We start from the raw sequence: 24,416 nt of genomic DNA on the forward strand, positions 1-24,416 counted from the left end.
ATCCTTTGTCTCAAGGAATTTTCAATCCAGAATTCAAGTGGAGACAAACTGAATTTGGTGTGCCAGTGTAGTTAATGTTAGCAATTCTCTTTTTCTGTAGAGAAGTCATTCATAAAGAGAAAAAGACAATAAGAAATGTAGAAAGGAGATCTCATTTTCTTTTAAACTAGTATTATGCAGGTAGGAGGAAAATAGCAGTATGCTAGGGCTGCTATCCTCTGATGGGGACAATTTCTTATCAGTGGTGCTGGGCATAGAGGGCGATTCAGAATGGAAGCATTAAGAGTATGGAGATGAATAACTTCAGGAAATATTTCCTGGAGAAACATATAATAATCTGAAATACAGAAAAACATTATTTTGCATTGTAAAATGTCAGTACTACTTTCTTAGTTACTACATTGCAGAGAAAAGTATATATTCTGCATAAAGCAATGCTTTGATATTTGAAAATCTAGTAACAGAATGTGAGGAAATATCGTTATAGAAAGGAATTTGTGGGTCTCATTTATGTTTTTGTCTATTTTTCTATTATTCATTTTAGATGTCCCAGTAATGGAGGATGTGATTAGCACCTGTCAGGAAAGTCACAATAAATATCTCTCTGAAGTAGCAGTCATGAATAGTAACCCAGGGGAGGAAAAAGTGAGACTTATAAGAAGTTTTCATTTGAGCTCAAAACAGAAGTCAGAACTGATTAAGAATAATGGGAACTCCTTAGGGATGAGGACAGAAAAGCTCACTGGGTGTCAGAACATGGATGCTTTCAGTGAACCTGGTACAATATGTGCTGCATATAGACCTCATTTGTCTTCTGTAGTTGAAGAATATAAACAGTGTGAAAGGTCTTTCACTGAGACGACACACCTTATTCTCCCTCAGAGAACACACACAAGAGAGAAAGCTTATGAATGTAACATGTGTCGAAAGTCTTTCACCCAGAAATCAAACCTTACTGTCCACCAGAGAACACACACAGGAGAGAAAATTTATGAATGTAACTTGTGTAGAAAGTCCTTTACCTGGAAGTCAACCCTTACTGTCCATCAGATAACACACACAGGAAAGAAACCTTATGAATGTAATGTGTGTGGAAAGTCTTTCATCCAGAAATCAAAGCTTACTGTTCATCAGAGAACACACACAAAAGAGTATCCTTTTGAATGAAACATTTGTGGAAAGTCTTTCACCTGCAAGGCATATCTTACTAGCCACCAGAGAATACACACAGGAGAGAAACTTCATGAATGTAATGTGTGTGGAAAGTCTTTCACCCGAAAGGTAAACCTTACTGTCCCCCACAGAACACACACAGGAGAGAGACCTTATGAATGTAACCTGTGTGGAAAGTCTTTCACCAAAAAGGTAACCCTTACTGTCCACCACAGAACACACACAGGAGAGAGACCTTATGAATGTAACCTGTGTGGAAAGTGTTTCATCCAGAAATCAAACCTTACTTGCCACCAGAGAACACACACACAGGAGAGAAACCTTATGAATGTAACACGTGTGAAAAGGCTTTCACCTGGAAGTAAAACTTCACTGTCCATCAGAAAACACACATGAAAGAAACCTTATGAATGTCATATGTGTGGAAATATTTTCAGCCAGAAGCTACACCTTACTGTCCACCAGAGAGCAAACACAGGGGAGAAATTTTATGAATGTCAGCTATGTGGAAAGTCTTTCACCCAGAACATACACCTTTCTGTCCATCAGAAAAAAACCCACCAGAGAGAAATGTTATGTATGTAGCAGGCATGGAAATTCTTTCACCGGGAAGGCAAACCTTAATATCCATCACAGAACACAAGGAGAGAAACCTTATGAATGCAACCAGTGTGGAAAGACCTGGAGGTCACAACTTAACATACATAAGTTGATTCACACTAATGAAATAACTTAGGATTGTACCAAATGGGGAAAGTCTTTGATCTGTAAGAAAATTGAAATTGGAATACAGAACCAATACAGGATAAAAACCTTATGATATAGCAGATGTGGAGTCTTCCAACTACGACACAGCTCAGGGTTCATCACAGAACACACACAAAACACAGACACACAGACCCACACCCTCACACACAAAGAGGAGAGAAATCCTATGTAGGAAATATAATTGGAAAGGTTTTCAAGAAAAAGTCCTAACTCAATTTGCATCACAGAACGGACACAGGCGAGAAAATACAAATATATCAAATGTGGAAAGTCCTTTACTAAGTATTCATAGATCCATGTTCATAGGACAGACACAGCGGAGTAATCTTAAAAATATTACAAATGTGGAAGGTCTTTGACCTGAAAGGAATACCTCAGTGTTCATCAGAGAACTAACTCACATAGGAGAAAAGAAAGTAGTGAATAGAACATATGTGAAATGACTTTCAATCAGAACTGAGTCCTCAGCATATGTGAGATCATACACAGGAGAGAAACTATGAGTACAGAAAACATTTTGCCAGAAGTCACATCTGTACAGGTATCAGAGACCTGGCCACATGACAGAATTTCTCTCAATATAAACATGAGAGGAAGTCTTTCAACCAGAAGCCAACCCTCAGCAATTATTAAAATATTTAACCAGGAAAGAAACCCAATGTAGGAAAATCTTTGTTAGAAAACCTCTGTAAATTATACAGAGAAATCCTTCATGGCAGAGGTAAGCTAAGGTGATGGGAAACCATTCTTCACTCTTCAGCTCTCTTTGAGCCAATACTTGTCATTATGTTGAGTGGGTATGGTATCCTTCAATATTATCCAAAGCATGTAGATACAACCAGTCTCAACAAGTAATTAAGAGATTGAAATAATGCACTTGTGTCTTTTATACTAAGGAATGGTGTGTCAAGGTAATTTGATGAATTCTTCTTAGAAATATGAGTTCTAGCCCTTTGGGACTGGATTCAGGTCATCTCCAACATGCTTATGGGAACAATAGATGAGTAAATAGTGTTAGGATTGGTGGCAAGAACATGAGAACAACCATATTTCTACTGTTCCCTTAAGTCTCCCTCTGTATGTGTGATCCATGCGTTATAGTACAAATGAGTTACTTATTCCAGTTCAGTTTTTGAATGGAAGATCTAAAGGAAGATATTAGTTCTTATTGCAGTACATATATAGTAGTAAAATCTTTCTCAGAGGGTTAACAATGCTCAAAAGGAAATGTATTCATGAACTAACTCATAATGGTATAACCAATCTGTACAGTATGTTTACAATAAAATATATATTTAAAAATATGATGGATTAATAAAGACTAGAATCTGCATTGTGCCTTGGGGGAGAACCCCAAAGTGTCTTCAGTGTTTGCTCTTTTCTTTAACTAATCACTGGTGATGAGCAACTTGTGATTGATTCACTCTTAGTCTATTTAGTTGTTCTGCTGAGCAAGCTATTACAAAACACCAGTGTGGATGATGTGTCGCACCTGTGTTATCTCATAGAGGGCCAAAGTGGATAGGACATTAGGGGAAATAATCAAGCACACAAAGATATTGATCAACCTCTCACAAAAATTGAAGTTAACAAAAAAATAAAACCATCTGCCACTTGAGTTATAGCATCACTTCTAGGCCCTAAGAGGAAGGAAGGAAGGAACGATGGAAAGAAGGAAGAAAGGAAGGAAGAAAGGAAGGAGTGATGTGAGAGAGGGAAAGAGGAAGGGAAAAAATGAGGAAGAAGGAAAAAATGAACTATTCAAAAGAAGAATGTTTAGGGGCTGGGAAGGTGGCTCAGTGATAGAGTGCGTGCCTTGCATGCCTGAGGCCCTGGTTTCGATTCCTCAGCACCACATAAGCAAAAAAGGAAAAAACCCGAAAGTGGCGCTGTGGCTCAAGTGGTAGGGCTCTAGACTTGAGCTGAAGAGCTGAGGGACAGCGTTCAGGCCCAGAGTTCAGGCCCCATGGCTGGACAAAAAAAAAAAAAAAAGAATGTTTAATTTTTAGTGAATGTGAGAATAATTGTTTCAGACATGGGGCTCAAGAAAATTGGCTTTTACAAACAGGAAATTCTTGAACTGTTTACAAAATGGTAAGGAGGCTGTAATATTTTATAAATTGACTTAATAATTCAGTAATATTAAGTAAGGAGGTCAGGTGTGGCTGGTGCCCTATTGGCCACATGGTGGATGGTGGGGTCTGACATCTTGTCTTCATGCAGGTGGAAGGAAATGCCCCCCCATCCATCACTTGCCACCCAACTGATCGGTGTGGCTGGATCCCTGCAAGCAGGGGTGAGAATTTGGTTGATATGTTACTCAATCTGTTAGTCCAGTGCCTGGGACTGGAATTTCCTGTGGACCTGCCTCCTGCTTAGGCCCTATTTAGGCTGCACCAGCAGTGACACCAGATGCCATGGTATATCTCTGTGATCTTGTCCTGTGTCCTGTCTCCTGGCTTGTCTCCGATCATCATAGTGTCCCAAGTCAGCACTCTCTTGGTACTGATTGGTTTCTTGGTGTTTATTTATTCTTTTTTTTTTCCTTTCTGTCCTGTTTCCAAGCTGCCTAAGTGAATTTGTGGACTGCAAGACTTTGTTACAACAGGTCGGTTGCAGACTGCTGGCTGTGTAATAAACTCTGCAGTATTCCATCTTCCAAAGTGTGGCTTCCAACAAATATACTGTCTTCTTTTACAGAAAAAGAAAGGTTGACCTAAATTTAGAATTTCTAGAGCCAAGATAGATGCCACTATATAATTATTTAATTAAAGATATCCTGGAGGCATTTAGAAAAAATGTCTGTTAACATCAGACAGTGCTTTATTAGTAAACCAAGACCAAGTCTCCAGATCCTATATAAGCCAGTTATTCTAGATATGTCCAGAGCTGTTTGGTTACATGAAGGGCTCTACTTTCACACTTTCATGAAGAATGTTTTTTTGCCAATATGAGGTCTTCAACTCAGCACTCAGTTGAAGCCAGCCAGAGCTGGATTCAAAGGAGATTCTCTCATCTTGGATTCCATAAAAGCTAGGAATGAAAGCATGAGCCCTGTGGGCTGTTCTGGAGAAATCTCTCTCTGTTAATAAGAGGTTTCATTCAGTGCTGCACCTCAGGGTTCCTGTGCCTTCAACAATTTCAGTATTTATTTTAATTTTTCAAAGAGAATCCTTAAATCCTGGCCAGAGTTCCATTTACAAGATAAGGACAGTGGACTTCACATTTCCCCATTTAGCTAGGTTGCTAGCTTAACCCCTTCCCTCACACTGTTCACCCTTCTGCTTATCTACTGAGGCCTAGTAAAGAAAAATATACGGGAATTAGGAGGCCCTTGGCATTTCTACTTGTACCCCCCACCACCCTACACACACACCGGCCATTTGGATATAGCTCATTCTCCCATTTTGACACACTGGATGCTTTCTGATAATGGATGGTTCATGGACTGAAGGCCCTTCTACCTAGGCCTCTCATATAGCTGTAATTGAAAGGCATGAACCAACATACCACATTCATTCAAAGTAACCCTGATGATGACATTTTATTTTTGATTTTATTATTTTTGTTATTATCATTTGGCCAACACTTTTGCTTGAGCTCAAAATTTAAGGGACTTGCTGCTCATTGAATTGATAAAAGTTCCCTTTCCTTCTTTTAATTTAAAACCAGCAATTAATAATGAGCAATTACACTCCCTCATGTGTGGAATCTTAGCTACTCAGGAAGCTGAAATTAGAAAGGTAGTATTTGTAGGCCATCCCGTGCAAAAGCTTCATGAAATTAGTATCTTAGCCAATAATAGCATGGATCTGGTCATATGTGCTGATCTTTTTTTGCTATTTGTGATAAGTAATAATAAAATTAATGTGTCAAAAGGCCCAGGCAGAAAAGCAAGACCCTAAGGTGAAAAATCAGTGATACAAAAGGGCATCTGGTATAAAAGGTAAAGGAAGCCTCACAATGTTTTGCCCATGAATTCAACTTGAGGACCAATAATAAAATCCATGTAAACAATACATTCTTCCAAATATTTTGTGGAAGAATTTTGGTGTGGTTTACAGAATGATAGGTAAACAGTCCTTTACAAAGTGATTGCAAAAGGACCTTTGCATGTGTCTATATGATGTTATGAATTTTATATTCTGTTATATAGACACCCTGAGTCCTCCTTGGATCAAGTAATTAAGATCTCCTGATCTAAAGGGCACTGGAGCTTCACATCAGAATTCTTAATTGCTCAAGAATATGAGGTTTAAGATCACAATTGAAAGGCCAATGAGGTAGGAAATGATGTGAGACTGTTATGACCAATTATCACCAAATTTCCCACAAGTAGTGCTGTGAATCATGCTGATAGACTGTCATCACATTTGTTCCTTCATTACAAAATCTCAGGAAGTGTACCGAAGCCTGGAGTAGAAAGAACTCCAAGGCGAGGGAAGATATTTTGTAAAAACGGGTTCTTTGGCCTTCGTGCAGGAAAGTTATATTCCTATAGAAACCTAAAATACTCCATAGGGTATAGTAATTGTCCCTCGATTGAAGTTGATATTGAAATATCTTATAAGCCTGGGTAATGATAAATTGTCACAAATAGTTTGGTATCTTTTGTCATGTGAATGCACATGGATATAACTTTATGTTTCTGACTAGTTCATAGGTCCTTGCAGAGGTTCAAGTTACTATGTAGGACAATGTGGTCCCCATCTGTAAGGTGTGGAATTAGACATTCCAAGAGAGATCTCAACATATAAAATGTGGCCAAATGTTTCAGTATACTTGAATCAGTATCATAAATAAAGAAGGAGTCAATAGTGATCATTTAAGATCCCTGAATACCAATATATTTGTATGAGAAGACAATGGTCTTCTACTGTGTGCACACAAATGTAGGAGAAATACTCTTTTCAGTCTGTTCTGTCCAGATGTGTAGAAGCAGTTTTGTTGTTCTTCCCTTATGTATAGCACTTTATTTCCAGGCCACTCCCAGGAGTGAATGACAGGATGTTTAGTTTCAGCTCATTCTAAAAGGTCCTATGTCCTGAGAAGAGAAGTGGTGAACCATGACTTGGGTACATATCCACCCTAGACCTAATCACTAAGAGCGGGTTAAGTTATATAATTTTTCAGAATGTCAACGGTCCTACTACAAGATTCATCCTGCAGCAATATCCAAAGTTAGGCTATAGAAGAGTTCTGCCTTTCTTCAAAGATTTCAACTCTAAATTAGATTATTTTCAATAGCCATTCATTGAATGTTACTAGTAAAATATACAAACATAGTCACATCTATGTTACAGAAGGTGGGGATATCATCAGCAGGGGCAGTTCATATGACCGAAAGTCATGACCCTGAAGAGTCTGCTCCCCCGAGATCTAAGTATTTAACCAAAAACCTCCAGTTCCCAAGCAATCTTGATCCCAATGAGAGAGCAGGATGTTAGGTGAATCCTTGTTTCTTCCTGAGGTAAACCTGGAATGATGCATCTCAGAGTGACTGAATATCCCAGGACAGAAGCTGGGATACTGAACACAGTGGGTACTGAACAAGGCTCTCATAGGATTTTCACTAGAACCTCAGGGACCACCCAAGTCCTCCTTCTATTACCTTGAGCACTTATATCTTTATTGTTGTCCACCTCTAGGTCATTTTCCTCCCATAATTAGCATAGTATTCAGTGTACATTTTTCCTGCTCCTTTGAGAAACATCTTAGCCTAACTTGCCTTTTCTGTTTTCTCAATGAATTGTGAGGTTCTTTTAAATTTTTTTCTTTCTGGTTTCTGGATCAGAAACATCCTTGTTTGAAGTCCCTGTTATAGAGTTGTCAGTACTTTGAGAAAATCATTACCTGGGGCATCCACAGCTAACCATCTTTTCTTCACTTGTCCATGAGGTCTGAACAAAACCAAGCCAAAACTTTATATGTGCATTCTAACTTAAATATTTGTTACCAAAAGTTTGATGTGGGGACTTCATCAGGTGTGTTGAAAGTTGGCTGGGCTTGTAGTCTAGGCCAGAGCTCAAAATGGAAGGTACAGGAAAGAAAAGATTGGTGAGGAGCCAGCCGAGGAGAGGAGTGCAGTGCCAAAGTCTTCATGCAATATGCAAGCCTGGCATGTCCCTTGGGACAGGAGTAAGGAGCCAAGATCAGGGCCTGTGCTACCCATCAGTACAGCACCAGCACCACATGGCACATCTGGCATGGGACATGGTGTGCCCAGGTTTCAGGAGGGCTGACTGTTGACACAGGGACCTGTTAGTCAAGTTAAGCCAGTGGCCTAATGTAATTGTCTTGTCTTATGTAGATGATACAATTGCTGTGGACAAGAAGAATTGGTAGTAAAAACTATTGTCTGATTAACTAGTTAAAATTCTTCAGGATATTTGTGTGTGTGTGTGTGTGTGTGTCCTAAGAAGAAAAAAAATTGAAAAGTAGTTCAGAGAGAACTCAAATGACAAGAGTGTCAGACTTAAGTCCTCAGCAAGATAGATCCATTACAATCACAACCAATAAGTGAAAAGGAAAGGTTTCCTTCACTTATTTTGACCTACCTTGACAAAGCCCACTGTGTTCAAAATAATAAGACCAGATATGTATGTGTTGATGCTTACTGTTGTACAACAGCTAGTTTACAAGTGACAGCAGAGGCATAGAGTCTCTTCTGTATGCAGCCCCTGCACTCACTGGAAAGGAGGACAATAGTATTGAAAGTGAACTAAAGTCACTTGTAAGATTGTCTTTTAAATTGCAGGGGAAGCATTGCCTAAATGAGCAGATGTTTTGTTTTGCTGGTATTTAGGCTTGACCTCAGAGGCCAGGTGCTGTCCCTGAGCTGCTTTTGCTAAAGTGTAGCATTCTACCACTTGAGCCACAGCACCACTTCCTGGTTTTTCTGTGCATGTGGACCTGAGGAATAGATCCCAACTCCTCATTCATGCAATGCAAGCCCTGTACCACTTCACTACGTTGCTTGTCCTATAAGCAGACTTTTTATGTTAAAAGAAGAAAGAATAGGCTGGTATGTAGTATCCACCTTCCATGTACAAGTCCCAAGTTTCAATACCCCAAAGTTAAAGGGAGAAAGTAGAAAATGGAATGATATGAAGTATACAGTTACAAGAACAAAGAAAAATAGAAGAACAAAGGCAATGAGCAAGTATTTAGGTTTTTGATTGTTCATGATTGTTTCTTTTTTTTTAAATTGTTGGTTGTGGGGTTTAAACTCAGGAGGGCCTGGCATATTCCCTTATCTTTTCAATAAAGGCTACCATGCTACCACTTCCAGCCAGAATGTCACTTCTAGTTTTCTGGCATTTAATTGGTGATAAGTCACAATGAATTTTCTGCTGATGTGCTGCTGAGAAATGGAACCCAGTGCCTCATGTAGCAAGGCAAGCACTCTACCACTGAGCCACACTCCCAGCCCTGCCTCCTTTCTTAAAACAGTGTGGTTGGGGCTGGCTTAGTGATAAAGTGCTTGCCTAGCATGCATGTAGCACAGGGTTTCATTTCTCAGTACCTAATAAACAACAACTACCAAACACCCCTAGAAGCACTGGTGTTGTAGCTCAAGTGGTAGAGTGGTAGCCTTCAGCATAATGAAATTCAGAAACAGTACTCACACCTTAAGTTCAAGCCCCAGGAATGTCAAACAACAACAAAAACAACAAATGAGCAAATGAAAACAAAAAACCCAATGTCATCAAGTTTCATTGATAAACACAACGCACACACTCACACACACACACACACACACACACACACACACACACACACATTTTGAAACCATATTTACCTCCTATACCATGTCTGCATACCCTCCCTGCTCCAAATGCTACCTAGATCCATAGCAGAATTTATTCTGTCTCTGTTTCTTTTGCATTCTTAAAAAATTATTGTGAAAATTGTATATGTACATATGTATGTGTACATACATACATGTATATGTCTATATATATACACATATGAGTATATATGTATATATACACATATACACATATATGTATACATACACACGTGTATGTATACATATATACATATGGGTATTTACACATATATATGTATGTGAACGTTCCATAAGGTATTCATTTCATTACTTGATTGATTTCATTGATATCATTACTTATTGAACAATATGCATTTTTGCACAATTCCACCCACTTTTTAAAAGTAGCATTTATTTTCATATATCGCAGTAAAACATACTAATATTAGGTATTGATCTCATTGTCTGAGTGCTGTTCCGGATCATTTTATCTTAAGGTTTTATCACTTGAGCCATCTATCAATTTCTACATCTGGTTTTTTAGATGATGAATTGTAGATAAGAGTTTCATTGACCTTTCTAAAAGGGCTAGATGAAATCTAAATCCTCAGGTCTCAGGTTTACCAACATAAGACACTTGTGTCCAGCACCTTTAAATATTATTATATGCACTATGTTATTTGTTTTTTCTTCTCATCATTCATGTGGCTTGATCTCTGGGCCTGGGCTCTGTCCATCAGCTCTTCAGCTCAAGGCTACTGCTCTAGTACTGGACCCACAGCACCACTTCCATATTCTTCTGTTATATGTGGTCCTGAGCAACCAAACCCAGGGTCTCATGCATGTAAGGCAAACACTCTCCACTGAGCCACCTTTCCAACACCTACAGTAGCATTTTCAAAGGAATATATTAGGTCTTACATATTTGTTTGTTGCACAGATTCAACAAACCATAGAACCCAAATGCTTGAAAAAGTAATGCACCTATTGTAAACATGCCACCTTTGAAAAAACTGGCATTATCCAATGAACAATGCATTGTAACAACTATTTAGTAGGAATCAAATTATAATAGGTATCAGAGGTGATTTACAGTGTACAGAATATTCCCTGGAGATTGTATTAGAGGTGATTTGCACTGTATAGAAGGATGTGTGCAGGGGCCGGGAAGGTGGCTCAGTGGTAAAGCGCTTGCATTGCATGCCAGAGACCCTAGGTTTGATTTCTCAGCACTACATAAGCAAAAAAGAAAAAAGCCGGAAGTGGTGCTGTGGCTCAAGTGGTAGAGCCCTAGCCTTGAGCTGAAGAGCTGAGGGACAGTGCCTAGGCCCAGAGTTCAGGCCCCATGACCAGACCCCCCCCCAAAAAAAAAGTATGTGTGCAGGTTACATGAAAGCAAACTAAGAAATACATATCAGATGAGACAAATATAATAAATAGCAAAGTAATCACTAAAATAAAACTATGTTAATATTGTAATATAAAAATAGTAAATATATCAGGTACTGTCTGATTTGAACAGAAGTAACTATACTCAAAAAACTCAATAAGCCAAAGATACATATATTAATTATCAAGAAAGAAAAGTAAATCAATATAAATATACCATAAGCAATAATCAATACTAAAAAATACAAGTATTCATAATATGAAAGGAAAAGAACCTCAGCACAAATTGTGTTACCACAGATACAGAGCATTGATAATAACAGGCAAATTATAAATGTGTATAACAAAAGTTCTATGCTGAAAACCAAAGTTTACAAAGACATGATTAAAAGGCCAACGAATGATAATTTCTTTAATCTATCATTATGATTGGAGAAGTAATATTCCTCTTAATGACTGAATAACTAGACAAATGGTCACTAGAAACACACACATCTATGGCATTATCTTTACTAAATGCTGCTTATAAAGCACTATGCTGTAATATTTACCAAGACAGACACACTGAGAATAGATCTGAAGAGAAATTGTCTAGAAATCAGTATGACAAATAAATATGATATAAATACAGGATAAAATCTAACAATATGTTTCTAATAATCTAACAGTAAAACAAACAAAAGGAAACTAGAATGGATATGTAAAAAATATAGGTATGCTATCATTGTGATTTATTCAATATTAAAGGGAGCTACTTTCTTACTTAACTTGTGAAATAAAAACAATTGCTTTCAATTTTCTGTGGTGTATTCAGGTGTATATCTTCTGGTGGGTGTGGCAGAGCCATGGAATGTGAGGGAAATAGGGTGATGAAAGTAAAATATACAACTCAAGAGTAGAGATAGGAGGGAGAGATTGGAAGAGAATGAAGGAATGGAAGACACTTTATGCAAAGAAGGGTATTTTTACCTCACTCATATCATTATACCTCTCTATACATCACCTCCACAATAACATTAAATTGCATTAATTATAAAACAATACCTCCAGCATAAGCGATTTGCTTAGTGAAGAAAATCTACCACAGTTAGAACAGTTAAACTTGTTAGAAACACATTACAACACTTAATTTGAAAGAGAAACTATTTCAGTTTAGGTTGCATATTACTTCTACATAAACCAGTAACAGCCGGGCGCTGGTGGCTCACGCCTGTAATCCTAGCTACTCAGGAGGCTGAGATCTGAGGATCGCGGTTCAAAGCCAGCCCGGGCAGGAGAGACTGTGAGACTCCTATCTCCAATAAACCACCAGAAATCTGGAAGTGGCGATGTAGCTCAAGTGGTAGAGCGCTCGCCTTGAGCTGAAGAGCTGAGGGACAGCGCCCAGGACCAGAGTTCAAGCCCCACGACCGACAAAAAAAAAAAAAAAAAACCAGTAACAATAAACTATTTCATTGTAGTATCCAATTAAGTGTTAATGTTAAAAGTTGAGGAAAGAAAAATCAAGGCAAGTACTTCTGGCTCAAGATTGTCAATTGAGCCTACCTACTAAGGAGGAAACTGAGGTCTGGAAGCCAGGTGGATAGACAACTCAAACTAAGCAGTTAATGAACAGGTTAGAGGTATGGCTCAAGTGACAGTGCCAACAGTGAGTGAGGAAGTTGACTGACTGTGAGACCTGCAGTTCAAGCTCCAATAGTAGCTCAAGAAAACCATGAAGTATGTGTATTACATGTGTTTCTAAGTTAGAAACCTAACTGTAGTGATACTAGCAAGTCTTCATCTCAGATATAAAGGGAAAAGAAAATGAGTGGAGAAGGTGGGGAAGGTAAGCAAAAGGTCAGGGAAAAGAAGGAAGAAAAGAGGACAAGAGAGTAGTGGAGAGGAGGGGAACAGAGAGAAAGGGAAAAGAAGAGAAGAGAGAAGGAGAGGAAAGTTTCATGGCATCAGATTTGACAGTAACTGGTCTGGGAAGATTGCTCAGTGGTAGAGTGCTTGCTTAGCATGCATGAGGCCCTGGGTTTGAATCCTCAGCACCACATAAACAAAAATGTTGGAGCTGTTCTTTTGCTTCAGTTTGTAATGTACTCTCCTTGAGCTGAAGAGCTGAGTGAAAGCACCCAGGCCCACAGTTCAGGACCCACGACTGAGGGAAAAAAATAAGAATGCTAGATTTGACAGTAACCCATAAATAGAACTCCAAAAGTACATCATAGAAGAAACAAAGAAACAAACAAACAATGTGAGTCTCTGGTGGATCACACCTGTAATCTTAGGTACTGAAGTGGTGAGATCTGAAGATTGGGTCTCAAAGTCAGCCTGGGCAGGAGTAGCCGTGATACTCTTACTTGCAGTAAATCACCAGAAAACCAGAAGTAGTGCTGTGGCCAACGTGGTAAAGTGCTACTCTTGAATTTAAGAGCTGAGGGACAGCATTCAGGCCCAGAGTTCAAGCCGCATGTCCTACAATATATAAATAAGTAAATAAGTAAGTAAATCAATCAATCAATAAATAAATGAGTAATAAATACAAACGAAGACCTTGTATGTTGAAAAACACTACCAATAAGGAGAAAAAAAGCATGGTATGAGAAAAGTATTTGCATATCTGTCTAAATGGATTTTTTACCAATATGAATTAGAAAATATAAGGATAATCCTTCTAGAAACACCTACACACAAAAAATCTAATTTTAAAATGGGAAAAAGATTGAAGAGACTTTTCTTTTTTTTTTTTTAATTTTATTTTATTTTATTTGAGAACATACTGTACAGAGGGGCTACAATTACATGGGCAGGATAATGCATACATTTCTTACCAAGCATTGCAGCCTCCTCCTTTGTTTACCCTTCACCTCCCTTCCCCGCCTCCCCCCTCCCCCCACCCAATTATACCCCCCTCCCCCCCCCACACCGACATTGTAAAGCTGGTTTTGACATGACATTTTGTACTTCTCATTGTTGCAACAGGTCCACCTGAATCCTTAAACGACTTGTTTGTCCCCATCTCCTCCACATGTTATACTGACATCAAATATAGTGAAAGCGGGGGTTACACTGTGGGGGAGGGACATACAAAGCAACAAAGAAATAATCTTATAAATGCGTTAGAAACACATGCATGAAAGAAACGAAAACATTAAAATACATATTTAAGGGTTCATTTTCCTAACATCACATTATCTGATCTTTTCCGCTTGACTCATACCTATACTATATATTGCAAATAAGGGAAACCATGGGACCTATGCTTCTTTGGGCCTGGCTTACTTCACTTAATATAATTTTTTCCAAACCTTTCCATTTCCTAACAAATGGGGAAATGTCATTCTTTCTGATGGAGGCATAGAATTCCATTGTGTATATATACCACATTTTCTTGATCCATTCATCTACTGAGGGACATCTGGGTTGGTTCCATATCTTAGCTATGGTAAATAATGCTGCAATAAACATAGTTGTGCTGGTAGCTTTAGTGTGGTCTTGTTTGTAAACATTTGGGTAAATGCCCAAAAGTGGGATTGCTGGATCATAGGGTAGATCTATGTGAAGTCTTTTGAGGAACCTCCATACTGCTTTCCAAAGTGGTTGGACAAGTTTACATTCCCACCAACAATGAAGTAAGGTTCCTTTCTGTCCACATCCCCTCCAGCATCTGTTGTTGTTAGAGTTCTTGATTTTTGCTGTTCTAACTGGAGTGAGGTGATATCTCAATGTTGTTTTGATTTGCATTTCTTTTATGGCTAGGGATGTTGAACATTTCTTCATGTGTCTATTGGCCATCCTTCTTTCTTCTTCAGAGAAGCTTCTCTTTAAGTCTTTCGCCCACTTATTTATTGGGCAGTTGTTTCTTTGAGGATTTGTTGTTGGGTGGTTTAATTTTTTGAGTTCCAAGTATATTTTAGATATGAGACCCTTGTCCGTTGTATGGCTGGTAAAGATCTTCTCCCAATCTGTGGGCTTTCTATTGATCTTGCCAGCTATGTCATTTGCCCTGCAGAAGCTCTGCAATCTTATGCAATCCCATTTGTCCAACCTTTCTTTGATTTGTTGTGCTTCCGGGTCTCTATTCAGAAAATTTCGACCTGAGCCAAGGAGACCTAGGGTTTCTCCTATTCCATCCTGTAATGTTTTCAGAGTGTCTGCTTTGAGTTCAAGGTCTTTGATCCATTTGGAGTTGATTCTGGTGCAGGGTGATATATAAGGATCTCGCTTTAGTTTTCTACATGTAGTTAACCAATTTTGCCAGCACCATTTACTGAAGAGGCTGTCTTTCTTCCATTCTATTGTTTTAGCTTCCTTATCGAAGATTAGATGGCTATAGGTCTGTAGGTTCATTTCTGGGTTTTCAATTCTATTCCATTGGTCCTGAGGTCTGTTCTTATGCCAATACCAAGCTGTTTTGATTACTATGGCTTTATAGTAGAGTTTGAAATTTGGTATTGATATTCCTCCAGCAGTGTTCTTTCCGTTGAGGAGCGTTTTTGCTATTCGGGGTCTTTTATTGTTCCATATGAATTTTTGGATTGCCTCTTCTATTTCCTTGAAGAATGAGGGTGGAATTTTGATAGGTATCGCATTGAATTTGTAGATAGCCTTGGGAAGTATTGCCATTTTCACGATGTTAATCTTTCCAATCCAGGAGCATGGGAGGTTTTGCCATTTTTTAAGTTCTGTGTTGATTTCCTTTTTCAAGATTTTAAAGTTTTCATCATAGAGGTCCTTCACTTCTTTGGTTAAGTTAATTCCTAGGTATTTTATTTTTTGTGGGGTATTACAAATGGAGTTGCTGTCCTAATTTCAGCCACACTTTTCTCATTGTTGGCATATAGAATAGCCATTGATTTTTGGGGGTTAATTTTATAACCTGCTACTTTGCCAAAGTTTTGAATCAGCTTGAGTAATTTGGGAGTGGAGTCTATGGGATTCTTTAAATACAAGATCATGTCATCTGCAAAAAGGGAGAGTTTTATTTCTTCTTTCCCTATTTGGATCCCCTTTATGTCTGCATCTTGTCTTATTGCTGTAGCTAGGCATTCTAATACTAGATTGAAGAGAAGTGGAGAGAGTGAGCATCCTTGTCTTGTTCCTGAGTTAAGAGGAAATGGCTTTAGTTTTTCACCATTGAGTATAATGCTGGCTGTAGGTTTGTCATATACAGCCTTTATTGTATTGAGGAATGTTCCATGGATTCCTAATTTTTCCAGAACCTTCATCATAAAGGGGTGTTGGATCTTGTCAAATGCTTTTTCTGCATCTATTGAGATAACCATGTGGTTCTTATTCTTGCTCCTGTTGATGTGATGAATAATATTAATTGATTTGTGTATATTGAACCAGCTTTGCATCCCTGAAGTGAATCCTGTTTGATCATGGTGTATGATTTTTTGGATGAATTGTTGAAGTCGATTGGCCAAAATTTTGTTGAGAAGTTTTGCATCAATGTTCATCAAAGAAATGGGTCTATAGTTCTCTTTCTTTGATGAGTCCCTGCCTGGTTTTGGGATGAGGGTTATGATGGCTTCATAGAATGTGTTCGGTAGTGAGCTTTCTCTTTCAATTTCATTGAAGAGTTGGAGGAGTATTGGTGTGAGCTCTGCTTTGAAGGCCTTGTAAAATTCCGCTGTAAAACCATCTGGTCCTGGACTTTTCTTAGCTGGGAGGTCTCTTATTGCTGTTTCTATTTCAATGCTTGATATGGGCCTATTAAGCTGGTTTAACTCGTCTTGGTTTAGTTTTGGCATGTCAATATTTGCTAGGAAAAGGTCCATTTCTGTCAAGTTCTCAAACTTATTAGCATAAAGTTTTGAGAAGTATTCCCTTATAATGTTCTGAATCTTGGTTGTTTCCGTAGTGATGTTTCCATTCTCATCTCTGAGTTTATTAATTTGGGTGTGTTCTCTCCTTTTTCTGATAAGGTTTGCTAAGGGTCTGTCAATTTTGTTAAGTTTTTCGAAGAACCAACTCTTTGTTTTGTTGATTCTTTCTATAGTTTTTTTGGATTCTAATTCATTTAATTCTGATTTAATTTTGATTATTTCTTTCCGTCTATTGGATTGGGGTTTATCTTGCTGCTCTTTTTCAAGGAGGTTTAGATGTGTCATTAAATTGTTAGTTTCAGATCTCTCCAATTTGTTGATGTAGGAGCTCAGAGCTATAAACTTGCCTCTGAGTACTGCCTTTGCTGTGTCCCAGAGGAGCTGGTAATTTGTGTGTTCATTTTTGTTGAATAGCATGAACATTTGAATTTCCTTTCTAATCTCTTCCATGACCCACTCATGATTCAGCAGTGTGTTGTTCAGCCTCCATGTGATACCGGACTTTCTTTGGTGGCTTTTGGTGTTGAGTTCTAATTTTATTCCCTTGTGGTCAGAGAGAATGCAAGGTATAACTTCAATGTTTCTGAATTTAGACAAGTTTGCTTTGTGGCCTAAAATGTGGTCTATTTTAGAAAACGTTCCATGTGCTGCTGAGAAGAATGTGTATTCTGATGCTGCTGGGTGAAATGTTCGGTAAATGTCTGTTAAGTCTAGTTGATCTATGCAGCTGTTTAGATCTGCGGTTTCTCTGTTGAGTTTTTGCCGAGTTGATCTATCTAGTGGGGAGAGTGATGTGTTAAAATCCCCAACAATTAATGTCTTTGGATCTATATGGGATTTGAGGGAAAGTAGTGTTTCTTTGATAAATTTGGGTGCTCCATTGTTTGGCGAATAGATATTTAGAATTGTAATATCCTCCTGAAGGAGAGATCCTTTAATTAGTATGTAGCGACCTTCTTTATCTCTTCTCACGAATTTTAATTTGAAGTCTATTTTATCTGATATTAGGATTGCAACTCCCGCCTGTTTATGAGGGCCGTTTGCTTGGTAGATTTTGTTCCAGCCTTTAACCTTGAAAATGTGTTTGTTTTTACGGGCAAGATGTGACTCCTGCAGGCAGCAGATAGAAGGGTCTTGTTTTTTAATCCAACTAGACAGTCTATGTCGCTTAATTGGAGAGTTCAGTCCGTTAACGTTAAGAGATAGGACTGAGAGGTATTTGGGAGTTCCTGCCATGTTATCCACCTTCTTGGGGGCTGTGAAAACTGGGTTCTTCCTAAGGTTCTTGGATTCTCAGTTTGTGTGCAGTTTCTTGGCCTTTGTTGCGTTCTTGTTGGTTTTCTATGTGTAGGACATCTTTAAGAATCTTTTGCAGGGCTGGTTTGGTGGAGATGTGTTGTTTCAATTTTTCTTTGCTATGGAAGGTTTTTATTTGGCCTTCAGTTATGAAGGAGAGTTTAGCTGGGTACAGTATTCTTGGTTGATAGTTGTTTGTTTTTAGGGCATGGCATACGTCATTCCAGGCTCTTCTTGCTTTGATTGCCTCTGCTGAGAAATCTGAGGTAATTCTAATTGGTTTCCCTTTATAGGTGATTAACCTTTTCTCCCTGACAGCTTTAAGGATCTTTTCCTTGGTCTGGGTTGATCCTGTGTGGATTATAATGTGACGGTGGGATGTCCTATTCTGGTCTGGTCTATTTGGGGTTCTAAAAGCTTCTTGTATCTGAATAGGCCTATCTTTTTGTATGTTTGGGAAGTTCTCTGCTAGGATCCTGGTAAACAAATTTCCTAGACCATTAACTTCTGTTTCTAGGTGCTCCTCTACACCCATTATCCTTAGATTGGGCCTTCTGATGGTGTCTTCCAGGTGTTGGATAGACCTATCATATTTCTTGGACTTGTCTTGGATGGTTGTATGTTCTTTCTCTATAATATCTAGGCTGTCTTCAATCCCTGAGATTCGATCTTCTGCATGGTCTAACCTGCTGTCAAGACTCTCTACTTTGTTTTTTATCTCTTTTCCTTCTAATTGGTCAGCTTTGATGGCTTCAAGTTCTTTGTTGAAGCTCTGTTTTAGGTCTTGTATGAATTTCTTTACTTCCTTAATTTGGTGTTCAGTGTTTGTTCTCAAATCACTTAGTGGATTGTTTATGGTTTCTTTGGACTCCCATTCCTTCTGTTGGGTTCCATTCAGCATTCCCTTTGTGGTCTCCCTGACTTCCTTCAGCTCTTTGTTAATGGATTCCATGAATGCCTTTAGTGATCTTTGTGTATTCTCTACCTGGTCTCTCAATTCCTGAATTACTCTTTGATTAGCTTCCTCCCGTCTGTGGGATTCTTGCAGTTCTCTTTCTTCCCGTTCGTGGGATTCCTGCAGTTCTCTTTGAGTGTTCTCAGCCTGCTCACGCCATTCCTCCCTTTCTCTTTGAGTATTCTCAAGTTGTTCACGCAAATCCTGTATCAGTTTTTGAGTAGCTTCCTCACGCTTATGTGAAGAGACTTTTCTAAAAAGGACATACACATGTAGTACATTAAAATATAAAAGTAGTTTAATATCAGTAGTCATGAGAAAAATTCAAATCAAAATTCCGATAAAATAACTATTTTATACATGCTAGTATGGATATCATTTTAAATAAAATCAACAAAAATACTCTCAAAGTCTAAAAAAAGCTAGGAAGATGTGAGAAGAATGTGAACTTGGTGCATTTCTCTTGGGTATATAAAACTATCAAAGATGAAGCCAGTCGCCCGTGGCTCACACCTGTAATCACAGCTACACAGATGGCTGAGATTTGAGGATCACGGTTCAAAGCCAGTGTTGGCAGGAAAATTCGAGAAATTCTTATCTCCAATATAACCACCAGAAAACCAGGTAGCTCCAGTGGTAGAGCGCTAGCCTTGAGCTAAAGAGCTGAGGGTCTACGCTCAGGCCCGGAGTTCAAGCCCCTTGATCGACCAAACAAACAAACAAACAAACTATCAAAGATGGTACGAAGAGTCCTAAAAAGATCTAAATATAGAATTATATAGGCATATGGTCCAGCATTTCTACACTTGTAAGCAACAGCAGATAAAGCAGGGAGTACAACAAATGTTTGGAGAATCACTTCTCAAAATCTATTCACAATAAGGAAAACATTGAAGCATGTAAAACAATAAATGTGTTCAAAGGAAGAAAACTTTACTCCATTTTATGGCAGGGATGAACTTTAAGAAAAATAAGCTAAATAAAACACACCAGTCAAGAAGGAACAGCCATGGTATAATTGTCCTTACTGATCTTCCAAGGATCAACAAACTTGTGGAGCCCAAATATAGGATGATTCCAGAGAGTGGAATAGAGAGGAACAGGGGCCGCCTATTCAATGATTAAACAGCTTCACAGATGGAAGATGAACAGTGTTGTAGATGAATGGATGGAATGGCCTCACAACAGTGTGGCCCAGTGTTTTATCAATGAACTGTACACATAAGAATGGCTAATGTAGCCACACACAGTCTGAAACACAAGAATTCTTCCTGGACTTGGGAAACTCAAGAAAGATTAGTTGCCAGCCTAGAAGATTAAGAGCTTGCTGGAGGTGGGTGGGGGAGCATAGTCGAGGAAATGGGGGGACAGGGATGGTAGGAGAAAAACAAAAAGGAGGAGGCAACAATGCTTAATAAGAAATGTACTCATTACCTTGCTCATGTAAGTGTAACCCCTTTGTATGGTATTTTCCCAATAAATAAACTTATTTAACAAAAAAGAGCTTGCTGCACTACATAGCAAGACCTGTCATCAAAAGGAACAAGGAAAAATCAAATTTTGGATTCTGTGAAGACATATGGGTGACAAACATATCTATTTTACCTACTAAAATAACAAACAAACTGAAAGTGTTTGGACACATGCTAAAACCGTGTTTAGTTGGAAATACACACTACAAATAGCATTAATAACAAACACACATGGACAAAAATACAAGCTATTATAATCTGTGTAGGTTTTGCAGATTATTTCACTGACTATTGCTCAAATGTGTCACATATTCCTGAACCGTTTCTTCCACTAAATTCCAAAAGATACATTGCCACACATGCTATTTAGTATTGACATTCCTGAGATTAAAGTTTACTACTTAGCAAATGTATGTCAGATTTTGCCATTAGTGATATTTCAAATATGAAAACCATAGTCACTGTATGTTTATTTTCACAACCAGCTTCTATCTTATAATGTCAGTGAATGCAAATATGCAAGCAGAGCAAGAAGAAAAAAGAAAACTGCAGGAACCACATCAAATGAGGTTAAACCAGAGAAAGATAATAGAATCTGGGAAACTCAAATTATTTTATGTTTAGCAACAATTTTCCTTTATAATGAGTGAGAAAAATGTCAATTTTAAGAGCCATGTCACCAAAAGAAAACTGATCAGTAAGAAAATCTACTTCCCAGATAAACCATTTCAAGAAAAGTAAAAATAAGAGAAAAATGGAGGAATGAGAAGCTGAGAGAATGAAAGAGAAAAAGAGACAGAGAGAAAAATAAACAATGAGAGAAGAAAGAGAGAAATAAAGCTAGTGAAGCCACATGGTGGTGGCTCATGCCTGTAATCCTAGCTACTCAGGAGGCTGAGATCTGAGCATAGAGGTTCAAAGCCAGCCCAGGCAGGACCATCTGTGAGACTCTTATCTCCAATTAACCACTAGAAAACTGGAAGTGGCAATGTGGCACCAGTGGTAGAGTACTAGCCTTGAGCCGCAGAGTTTAAGTACAGCGCCTATGCCCAGAGTTCCAGACCTACGACTGAAAAAAAAAAAAACAAACAAAGAAGGTATGGTAAAGGGAAACAAAGGAGGAGGCAACAATATGTGATAAGAAATGTACTCACTATCTTGCCCATGTAATTGTAACCTCTGTGTATGTTATTTTCACAATCAATAAATGTAATGCAAAAGAAAGAAAGAAAGCTAATAAACATGAAAAATAGAATGAATTGGGAAAATAGGTAAGAGAACTCCTATGAGAGCACCATAGAGAAAAACAGAGATTTCTATAAATACCATCAAGCTCAGCCTAAGTTTCAAATAAAACAAAGACCACAAAGCAGTCCAAGAGTATTTACAGAGATTAATGAAAGTACTTATAGCTCACTTAGTCCTGTAGAATATTTGAAGTTATGTTTGACCACAATATTTCAGCAAATCCAGTAAAATTTCATTAGGATAGTTTACTATTACATATGAGGATGTGATGTCTGAGCAGTTGCTAGCCATCCTTCACCTTCTATGAGAAGTCATCTCTTAGGTGTCACTCAATCACATAACTAGTGGGACAACTTTCTCTCACACTAGAAAAAGTAGAAACAAACAAGCATATCTGCACTTACCTTGGGATGTCAGATTTTATGATCTGCTAAATCTCCAAGCCATCTTTAACTTTTTTTTTTTTTTTTTTTTTTGTGGGTTGTGGGGCTTGAACTCTAGGCTTGGGTGCTGTCGCTGTGCTCTTCTGCTCAAAGTGAGCGCTCTACCGCTTGAGCCACAGTGCCACTTCCCATTTTCTAGTGGATTATTGGAGATAAGAGTCTCACAGACTTTCCTCCCCTGGCTGGCTCTGAACCCTGATCCTCAGCTCTCACTTCCTGAGTAGCTAGGATTACATGTTGAGCCACCGGTGCCTGGCTACATCTTTAGCATTTTTAGAAACATGTTCCTGAAGCTGATTCTTTTTTTTTTTCTCTTCTTCAATCTTGGACAGCCTTAGGTTCATAATGAAATGTCAAACAAAGTGAAAAATAAAAGAATCTCACTAGAGATCCTTTCTTGCTTTCTTGCTGTTGACAATGAATAAAGATTCTGCAACCATGGCTAGGAGTGAAGGCAAATAAGGGAGTCAGAAAAGAACCTGTGTGATTTTACCCTACATGTTCCTGTTCAAAACATGATATGTGGGCTAGAAAAACTTTCCTATGGGAGAAGAATCATTCCTGTCTTAAGAAGTGCATTAAAGTATCCACTAAAGACATATGCACGGGGGCTGGGAAGGTGGCTCAGTGGTAGAGCACATGCCTTGCATGCCTGAGGCCCTGGGTTCGATTCCTCAACTCCACATAAGCAAAAAGAAAAAGCTGCATGTGGCACTGTGGCTCAAGTAGTAGAGCGCTAGCCTTGAGCTGAAGAACTAAGGTACAGGGCCCAGGCCTAGAGTTCAGGCCCCATGACCAGACCCCCCACCCCAAAAAAAAAATACAGAAAAAAAAACTAAAGGTCCTACAAAAGATTGTTGAAAAATTGAACCCAAAAAAGGAAAACATGCCACCTGTTTAATAAAAGTAATTATCACTGAAATACACCTAGAGATATATAAACTATTTTTCTATTAATGTAAAATATCTTAGGACTCCAATGATTATTTGTACTCTATCTCATTTATTTACATATTCAAACACACATATGTTATGAACAGTATTTTCACACAAAGTTATAGAGATAAAATATATACAGCACATATTTTTGTTTTATAATATTTCAGTAATGGTTTTCAGATGGCATATTTTCCTTTATGCAAATAATTAGCATACCTTGTACAATGATTGCAATTTGAGTTTGAACCTGCTTTGGCCAAAGGTACATCAGTAGTGATGATATAAACACAGATTGAGAAGTCCCTCACTTTACTAAGTAGTCATATTAAGAATCATGTCCATTCTGCTGGAGGTACAGGGCCTAATAAAGATGCAACCTAAAATGCTGGTCAGAGGAGTGACAAAATCCCAGTCAACCATCCCCAGCCAAGGTACCAGTAGATTGAAGTCTTATGTGTTACTAAACAATATTAACAGAAAATACACCCCAAAATGTAGATCCATCAAAATTAAAACCAACAAATTATATCCCTATGTGCTTTTGCTTGTACTTATTCGTTGATTACACAGGATATTCTGTTATCCAGTAGTGATGTCATTTTTACAATTACGTAGAATGGTAAGTGTTAATATAAAATACATTGCCTTTACAGTGACATATACAAAAAGTGAAAATCTCTTCTGTATACACCATTGAGGTTGTTTTTGCTCAGAAAGACACTGTGAATCCTTTAAAAGCAATACTTGCACATTACTACTGGGTTATTCTGTCACAAGAATGTTTTCTTACTTTGAAAAACTTAAAGAATTTATTATAGACTAAGGTTTCACATTCACAATTCTTCTTTTTTTTTTTTTTTTTTTGGGGTCCGGTCATGGGGCCTAAACTCAAGGCCTGGGCGCTGTCCCTGAGCTCTTCAGCTCAAGGCTAGTGCTCTACGACTTGAGCCACAGCGCCACTTCTGGCTTTTTTCTTTTTGCTTATGTGGTGCTGAGGAATCGAACCCAGGGCTCTGAGCATGCCAGTCGAGCGCTCTACCACTGAGCCACCTTCCCAGCCCCTCACATTCACAATACTTAAGATCAGGAGTGTTACAGATTTCAAGGTGGGGGAATTTTCTGTGTGTTTTGGGATTTGGACTG

At 38.4% G+C, this 24,416-nt stretch overlaps 1 protein-coding gene across 1 annotated transcript in view; it reads left to right on the forward strand.

Annotated features, from left to right (window-relative positions):
* The window catches only part of LOC138820524 (zinc finger protein 420-like), a 75,372-nt gene that overhangs the window by 14,322 nt on the left and 36,634 nt on the right, over positions 1–24,416 (forward strand). The gene's annotated exons all lie outside the window — the stretch shown is intronic.

This window comes from Dipodomys merriami, unplaced genomic scaffold (genome assembly GCF_024711535.1).
Source record: "Dipodomys merriami isolate MVZ:Mamm:240054 unplaced genomic scaffold, mDipMer1.0.p SCAF_895, whole genome shotgun sequence".
Taxonomy (NCBI): Eukaryota; Metazoa; Chordata; class Mammalia; order Rodentia; family Heteromyidae; genus Dipodomys; species Dipodomys merriami.